This window comes from Lepus europaeus, chromosome 5, assembly GCF_033115175.1.
Source record: "Lepus europaeus isolate LE1 chromosome 5, mLepTim1.pri, whole genome shotgun sequence".
Lineage (NCBI taxonomy): Eukaryota > Metazoa > Chordata > Mammalia > Lagomorpha > Leporidae > Lepus > Lepus europaeus.
The window spans coordinates 57599165-57608480 of NC_084831.1; positions in this window are offsets into that span (position 1 = coordinate 57599165).

Genomic DNA, 9316 nt, shown 5'->3' on the forward strand with positions numbered 1-9316 from the left:
ATTCTAAGAGCTCTGAGTTAATAAGCTATTCCCCAATGTAGATTTGCATAGTCTTCTTCCTGGTGTTGGGGCACTACTATTCTTTTAGAATCTTACTTCTCAGCTTATAGTTTCACACAGTGCATTGCAGGTACGAGTTTGAATTCCAGTTCTACATTCTCATGAAGAAACTGATTAGAGTTACTTCTGTTTTTCCCTGCCTACAGATATAGGCAAGAAAGATGATTGATTGCTTTAAAATTTCTTATTTTTTAAAAGATTTATTTATTGATTATTTGAAAAGCAGAGTGAAACAGAGAGGAAGAGACAGAGATCTCCCATCTACTAGTTCACTCCCCAAATGCCCACAGCAACCAGATCTAGGCCAGGCTGAAACCAGGAGCCAGGAACTCCATCTGAGTTTCTCACATGAGTGGCAGTTACCCCAGTACTTGGGCCATCATTGCTGCCTCCCATGTGCATTAAACAGAAGGTGAATCCAATGTGCATGCAACTAAAAGAAAAGAAAGAGAGAGACAGAGAGAGAGAGAGAGAGAGAGAGAGAGAAAGAAAGGAAGGCAGGCAGGCAGGCAGGAAGGAAGGAAGGAAGGAAGGAAAGAAGGGTTGGAGGGAAGGAGAGAGGGAGGAAAGTATCTATGAACTACATTGAATCTGTTCTCTGTGAATGAATATCATATTAACATGCAAATAGAAAGCATCAAAAAAAAAATTAAAGTGTAGAGTAGCCAGGCCTCAAACCAGGCACTGTGGTATAGGATGTGGATCTCCAAGCAAGGGCTTAACTAGCTGTGTCACAGTGTCTGACCCTAAGTTTTATTTTTGATTGACAATTAAAAATTGTACATACTTATAGGGTGCCAGGTGACATTTTGGTACATGTGGGTTTTTTTGGTAATGATCAAATCAGGATAATTAGCATATCTGACATCTCAGTTTCATTTCTTTTTGGAGAGAATGTTCAAAATCCTCTCTTCCAGTTCTTTCCTTGGACAAAAAGAGGGTCCTGGCTTTGTGTGATGCTCTCAGGCCTAGAGCCCCCTGCTGTGTACACAGAGCGTGGTCTCTTGGTCCTGTATGGCCTTGAGGATAGAGTTGCCAGATAAAATACAGGTCACTGAGATATGTTTGAATTTGGATAAGCAATAAATGATTTTTTCTTGCAAATATGTTTCATGTAATATTTGTTTGCCTAAAATTCATGTTTACTAGAGATTCTGTGTTTTTATTTTCTAAATCCAGCATCCAAGTTTTGGTTTTCTTATCTTTCTGGTTTCAATTTCCTGCTCAAGTTTTTTGGCCTTAAGGATTTCATCAGTTTTTGATGTCATATTGTCACAGGCTCATCATTGCTGCAATCACTGGCCATCATGGTGGGATGTTACCTTTCCCCTGCGGTGGAGCTGGGAGGGAATTTAAGGCTCAGAGCACCTTGAATGCTGTGTGCTCCAGCTCTTAAGGGCTTCACTAAGGTCCCCAACCACCTATATATAGCATTATCACATCCCTTACCCTTCTTAATGTCATTGTCAGAACATCAGAGGAAGGGATGATTCCTATCTAACAAACAAAGCCATGGAGACAGAATGTGGAAAGGAAATGCAGTCTTGCTGAAGTGGATGAGAGTTACAAGGGAGGCGGTTATTCTTTCAGATCTGCTAGGTATTTGGCCTCTGGTTGAGGGCACTTAAAGTGAGAAATGTTAATTATTTTCTCCAGGGCAACTGGTCCATTAGAGTCCTTGTGACAAATTGACTGCTTCAGTTCCCTAAATTCCCTTTTCAGCAATTTCAGCAACTTCAGCAATAGGCGCCTGGCATTGTCTGTACAAGGCTATCTACCATGCACACTGTGTTCATAAAGAAAGAGCAGAGAAACTGCTCCCAAGGCGAGAAGTACAGCTGAATTCAATAGCTCAGCCTGATGTGCAGGATAAGAGTGCTAGAGAGTAAGGGAACCAACAGAGGTGGTAGAGCTGTGGGGAGCATAGCATAATAGAAGAGAATCTTTTTTGGAAAGTCAAACCCAAAAGGAAGAGATTCATGTTGAGTGTTGAGTGCCATGTGGAGGTATAAGGATTGCAAGTCAACCAAATCACCCTTAGCTTCACCACAGGTACAAACGCTGAAAGTCAGAAAAGTATATGGTTGTAAACCATTACATATGAGGAAATTAACTTTCTAAAATAAAAATCTTTTGCAGGACTTCAATGCTATCAGATTATGATCATTAGTTCCGAAACTACCCAGTTAAGGGCAAGCATCTTTTTTTTTTTTTTTTTTTTTTTGACAGGCAGAGTTAGACAGTGAGAGAGAGAGAGAAAGGTCTTCCTTCTGTTGGTTCACTCCCTAATGGCTGCTACGGCCGGCGTGCTGCACCCTGGCACTGGCCAGGAGCCAGGTGCTTCCTCCTGGTCTCCCATGTAGGTGCAGGGCCCAAGCGCTTGGGCCATCCTCCACTGCATTCCCGGGCCACAGCAGAGAGCGGACTGGAAGAGGAGCAACTGAGACAAAATCTGGCACCCTAACTAGGACTAGAACCCAGGGTGCCGGCACCTCAGGTGGAGGATTAGCCTAGTGAGCAGCAGCGCCAACCTAGGGCAAGCATCTTAATTATTGGGAGGTATGTGCCAGGTAATCTAAGATTGAAAAACAGCCATTGGCGTTGCTGTATGTGAAATATTTTAGCTCCAGCAAAAATTTATCTTTAAATGGCTTGATTTGAAACTGGAAGGGAAAGCTAACCCAGGCTAAGTGGGTGGTGTTGTGTATTTATGTTGTTTTATTGTACTTGAAGCATCTATCAGCATTCTAGACCAACTCCCTTGTATGAGAGTGTGGCTTACTTTCTAAATGTCTAGGTGGGTGGGTGCTAATGGATTGTTGCTGGCAAATGAAGAGAAACAAACTTAGAGCTCAGACCTTCAGTCTCAAGTTCATTATCAAAGCTAATTTTTGAGACCTAATGGTAATTTTTGAACGCTTAAATGGAAAGTATAACTATTCATTCGGGTGGGGAACCTTTTATCTATGATTGGCCACTTGCATGTTTATAACAATTCGTGGGCCACATAAAATTATCAACTTCAAAATTATCCTGCTATAGACTTAATGAATTTCAAGTCCCACCTGTGCTTGCCTTGTAAGGGCCAAACCAGATGATTTTGTGGGCTTCATATGACCTGTGGGCCAGACATACCCTACCCCTGATGGTGTAATAGCTTCAATTCTTCAAAGATTAAAGAACTGGCCGGCGCCGCGGCTCACTAGGCTAATCCTCCACCTTGCGGCGCCGGCACACCGGGTTCTAGTCCCGGTCGGGGCACCGATCCTGTCCCGGTTGCCCCTCTTCCAGGCCAGCTCTCTGCTGTGGCCAGGGAGTGCAGTGGAGGATGGCCCAAGTGCTTGGGCCCTGCACCCCATGGGAGACCAGGATAAGTACCTGGCTCCTGCCATCGGATCAGCGCGGTGCGCTGGCCGCAGCGCGCCTACCGCGGCGGCCATTGGAGGGTGAACCAACGGCAAAAGGAAGACCTTTCTCTCTGTCTCTCTCTCTCTCACTGTCCACTCTGCCTGTCAAAAAAAAAAAAAAAAGATTAAAGAACTTACATGCAGTTGCAACAAACTAAGATTGTAAGCAAAAAAGACTCTAGCATGTAAGGAATCGTTGAGTTTGGGAGATTTATATTAGAGCTGAAAGATTAAAGTTGATGAAATGACCCTTGCAATTCCTAAATTCCAAAATTATTGGGAAGTGCATCAGAGAATATCTAAGTGATGTCCTTCTGTTTCAAGGGTCTTTTAGAAACAAATGATAAAATAGCCATCTCTTTTCTCCGAAGTTTTGCTATAATGCTAAAAAGTTAAAAGCATTAAAAAGCTATTAAGCAGTCTTCGAGATATTAGCAAAATGATTATTTGATGATATTTGGGAATTATTGTCAACATTTTGTGTGATAACAGTCTGGTTATGTAGGAAAATGTCATCATTCTTAGGTAATATCTGTTGAGGTTTTAGGGATGACTTAAAATATCCGCAACTTACTTTCAAATGATTCAACCTATGATATATAATCCTTACTTACATATACTCTGAGTTAATATAAAAATGTAAGCAAGTATTGAATGCAGGTAGCATATTTGCAGATGTCCATTATTCTTTTATCTTTCTGGATGTTAAAATATTTTCATAATAAACATTGAAAAAGAGACAAAGAATTTAGAAAAGAGAAGCCTCATTAGCCAGTGTGATTTGAATATCATCTAGTCTAGGATCTGCTCTCAAACATTTCCTGACCTCACTCCCCAGTCATTTTCCTGGTAGGGTATAACTGTAGGCTTAAGTTTATTGGTCTAAGAGGTGATAGGGAAAATGAATGCAGCCTAGATAACAAAGTCACTGTTGGCTTTCTTTTTTTTAAAGATTTATTTATTTATTTGAAAGCCAGAGTTACACAGAGAGAAGGAGAGACAGAGAGAGAGAAGTCTTCTATCTGCTGGTTCACTCTACAGTTGACTGCAATGGCTGGAGCTGGGTCGATCTGAAGCCAGGAGCCAGGAGCTTCTCCTGGGTCTCCCATGTGGGTGCAGGGCTCAAGGACTTGGGTCATCTTCCACTGCTTTCCCAGGCCATAGCAGAGAGCTGGATTGGAAGTGGAGCAACCGGGATTTGAACTGGCCTCCATATGGTATGCCAGCACTGCAGGCTGTGGCTTTACCTGCTATGATACAGTGCTGGCCCCTACTATTGACTTTCAAAATAGTTTGTTTTTAAGACTGTGGCCAAAACAATAGTGTAGAAGACTTCATTTTTGAAAGTCATGCCTTGTTTGTGTTGATAAATATGGTGTTTACAAAGCCATGGCTTAGAGAGCTTATATTAGAGTTATATTCTAAATATCAGAAAAAATAATCTCCTTTTCCAACATTATGGTGAGATAAATAAGTTGAAAATTTTTTACTAAATTAAAAATTAGGAGTCTATTAAATATGGTAAGTATTCTTTAAAATGTTTAGATGAGGTTGGGGGCAGGCACTGTAGCAAGTGGGTCAAACTAGCACTTAGGATGCCTGCATCCCACATTGGAATGCCTAGGTTTGAGTTCTGCCTCCACTCCTGACTCCTGATTCCTGCTAATGTATACCCTGGGAGGCAGCAGATGATGGCTGAAGTGCTAGGGTCCCTGTCAGCCATGTGCAAGACCATGGAATCCTGGCTCCTGGCTAAGGACTGGTCCAGCCCTGGCTATTGCAGGAATTTGGAGAATAAACCAGTGGATGAAGATCTCTCTCTCTTGCTCTTGCTCTCTGCCAGTCTTTCCAGTAAACAAAAGTAAATAAGCATACTTGCATGGGCTTACAACAAGATGGAATTGAAAACCAGGGCCACAAGCAACTGAATTTCCTGCTGATTCTCTGATATTCGCTGATTTAAGCAACGCAGAGGCTTGTGGATTAGGGCATCTTAAGGGCAGACAAGACCTTGGGCCTTTAAGAAGCAGAATTTAGAACTAAGATCAGGTTATTTGAAGGCTACTTGAACGACTCCATCTTCAGGGAAGATATTAGATAAAATCTAGCTGTTAGCAAGGAGGTATAAGAATAAGCTTATGAATGTTGTTTTGAGATGTGAATGGGAAAGAAAAATCTTCTTCTGAGATTTCATAGCCAGAGTCCTATTACGACTCAAGTTTGGGAAATGAATTTATTCCATTTGCAAGGTTGGGTAGTGGTAAGCCAAGATGGTAACTAGAAGTGGTCTTTTGTTGTAATATCCTCATTGCTTTTGCCAAAACCAAGTTTGAAACCACCCTGGAGGGACCCATTTTTAGCAAAAGTTTGACAGGATTAACAAAGGATCAGCCAAACATGAACTTATGGTCCAAAGTTACAAAGCTTGCAAGGATACGATCTTCCATGAATGGAGAAAAAAATCAGGATTTAAAGAAAATGAAATTATCAGATGTACACCCTAAATGAATATGAGTAACTTAATTTAGGAAACCGGAATTAAATATATGAGAAAAGAGAGCAAATGGCTAAAAAGACACAAATGCAATTTATAGAAATAAAATGTAGTCATTGAAATTAAAGTGATGACTACCACTGATAAATCAGAGGTGAATGGCAGGAGAATTTGGTAAATCTCCCTCACTAAAGAGGAGTTCACAATCAAAATTATGCACCATGAGAGTAAGTCATCAAACCCAATTAAAATCATGGTTAGAGCCAAGAAGAAGCCAAAGAACTGAAAGTGATGTAAAAAACTCAATCAAACACAACAGATTAAGAAACCATTTTTATTCATTTGAAACATACAGAGACACAGAGAGACAGAAACACATAGGGATATTGTCTTTCATTTGCTGTTCACTCCTCAAATGCCCACAATACCTGGTACTGGGCCAGGCTGAAGCCAGGATCCTTGAATTCAATTCAAGTCTTCCCAGTGGGTGGCAGGCACTGAAGCACTTTATTCATCAGCTGCCTCCCAGAAGGCACATTAGCAGGAAGCTAGAATTGGACGTGGATCCAGAACTTGAACCCAGGCATTCTGATACTGGATGAAAGCATTCTACGTGGCATCTTAACTGCTGTGCCAAATGCCTGTCTCTACAACAGATTTTAAAATGACTAAATATAGCTTTTAGAAATGAAAAAAAAGTCATTACAATTTTTAAACATGCAATTCAATGTCGGGGTCTCAAGCCCAATGCTAGCCCAATGCTAGCCCCTGACCAGCAGGGGCAGTACAAGCACTCCCCAACGAGGCGAACGGGAAAGGTAAGGTCGACGGGTCAAGAACACACCACAAGCACCTGTGAGTTCTGTTGAAGCAGGAACCACATTATTGAAGAAGTGTGCAGGCTTATAAAGCTTATGAGACATGCGCAGTAGGGGAGCCAATCAGCGAAAAGGTCATGCAGGCGTGGGTGGACCACACACAGGGGCATCTTAAGCAAAGTATAGGGATCACGCACTGTCCATGTGTCCGGAACCAAAGCGGACCTGCAATGCTGGTGGTCTGATCTTCTGTAGTTAACTGCAGAGGCCACAGACACACCCCTCGAACATCTTCTAGGCACCATATTGTAATGGAGATTTGGGGCAATGCCCAACATTTCCCCCTTTTTGTTTTATATTAAAGAGAGGAAGAGGAACTGAGCGGAGAGTGTGCCTGTCTTAGGTTGTCCCCTCAGACTGGGATCAGCCCTTTAGGGAGCATGCCTGTCTTAAGTTGTCCCCCTCCGGGGATCTTACCCATCTTTGACTACTACTCCAGCTGATAAGGGCTGCCCCAGGGGATCTTACCCATCATTGGCTACCACCTCAGCAACTCAGGGTATGATGTATTATACCTCTACATCTTGGCAGTGGCCATAGGCGGATGTATAGAGTTCCCAATCTGGCGCTTAAAGAGCGGCATAACCCAGTTCTTAAAGAGTGGCATATTGTTGTCGGACCACCATTAACTGGACCGCAGTGATGAGATCTTGGACAAATTTACAAGGACAATGGAGACCAAGGGGCCCACAAGGGGGAGGAGATAAGGAAGCCATCCCAAGGCCCGACCACAGGTCAAGGTCTTCTTGGAGGGTCTTGATCTTGTCCTGGAAGATTCCAGATTGATTAGCATAAAAGCAATACTCCTGATGTACCATGATGATCCAGCCACAACGAGGCAGAGAGTCCAATATGGTCTTTTTATCCCTGTAAGAGAAAAGAAAAATCACTCCTCAGGACAGGGTCCTCCTGGGTGATCTTCATTGGCAGAGGGGAAATATTTAATGTCTCTCGCAGGTACCCATGTGGGATTAGAATTCCCCTGAGGGAAGACACATCCAAATCCTCTACCAGCACTTATCAGTGGGTCTGACCCTCGCCAGCATCCTGTTAGTGGGTCCTTCCATTTCACCCTAACCGAAAGGTAGGGTACTTAGAGGGACCAATGTTTGTGAAAGGCTGACAAGGGCTGATGTTTTGGAAAATTTAAAATGAGCATGGCCATTCATAGCTGGTCTCATGGGGGGTATGATTCCCCCTTTTTGTTTTATAAGTTGGTATTTTGTTTTTTGATGATTGTTTGTCCTTGTGGGTTGTGAGGAATTCCAGTAGAGTGTTGAATTATTTTACATCTTGGCAGTACTTCTAATTTAAACATCCCGATTGGTTATTATCTCTGCAAGATGAGAGATATATTTTTTGACATCTCCAAGGGCCCTCTGGAGATACCAAAAGTTTAGAGAATTAAGAATTTTGATTTTTAGAAAGTTTGTTAAAGGTGCCAAGAGAACTTAGAGTATCTGGTCAAAATAGAATTCCTTAACATCCTGAAATGACAGCCATTTATTTAGTTGGGGTGATTTTAACACTTTTAGACCAGATCTAATCATAATGAGATTAACCAAGGCTGTGGGATAGATCTGATCAGCGTTAAGTAATCACTCAAACATTAAAGACATGCAAATCCAATAATACATGAAACCTTCAAGACACGTGCAAACTCTCATCAGATAAGTTAGCTACAGCAGCACAGAAAAGAGCTGATCATCAGTGTAGGAGCCCATTGCTTAGGACAGGGAAACACATCTCGAAACAAAGCGCCAGAGAATGAGAGGGTCCTGTAGGGCTGGAGGAAAAGTTTCATTAACTGCTAAGAGACCCATCAGGTTGGAAAGGGTTAATGGATTAAGGTTCTCACTCCGTTATCCTTTTTGCTGTGAAGTACTTAAGGTTTCTGATTGGCTTATAGGAACAGTCAGGCATGTCTTATATTCACCTGTGAAGACTTAAAAGGTAGAAGTTTAATCCAAATTAGTCGTGTTTAACAGCACCTGGTAAGGTCCCTTTTATTTAAGCTGAAACTGATCTGAAGAGGATCTTCTTCTAAACGGCTTGCTCAGGAATTTCTAATGTTGGAGTTTTTGTTAAAAACTCTGAATCCTTGGAACATCTTTGCAGCTCCCCTGGCCAGCACAGTGTCTGTTTCAGAGGCTTTTAAGCAAACACAGGCTTAGAATCCAAATCCTGGAATCCATAACAACTTTTGTAGCTACCCTTTTCAGCACAAAGTCTGCATCAGGGCCTCTTTAAAGCTGTACACAAAAGTTTGGAATACAAATCTTGGAATCCAAATTCCATAGAATCCTGTCATCAGTAATTCCCAATACCGGAGCTTTTAGTTAGAAGCTCCTTAGTTCTCTGGAACAGCTTTTGCAGCTGCCCTGTTCAGTACGGAGACTGCATCAGGGCGTCTTTAAAGCTACATGCAAAAGCTTGGGATCCACATTTTGGAATCCAAAGTCCACAGAATTTTGCCA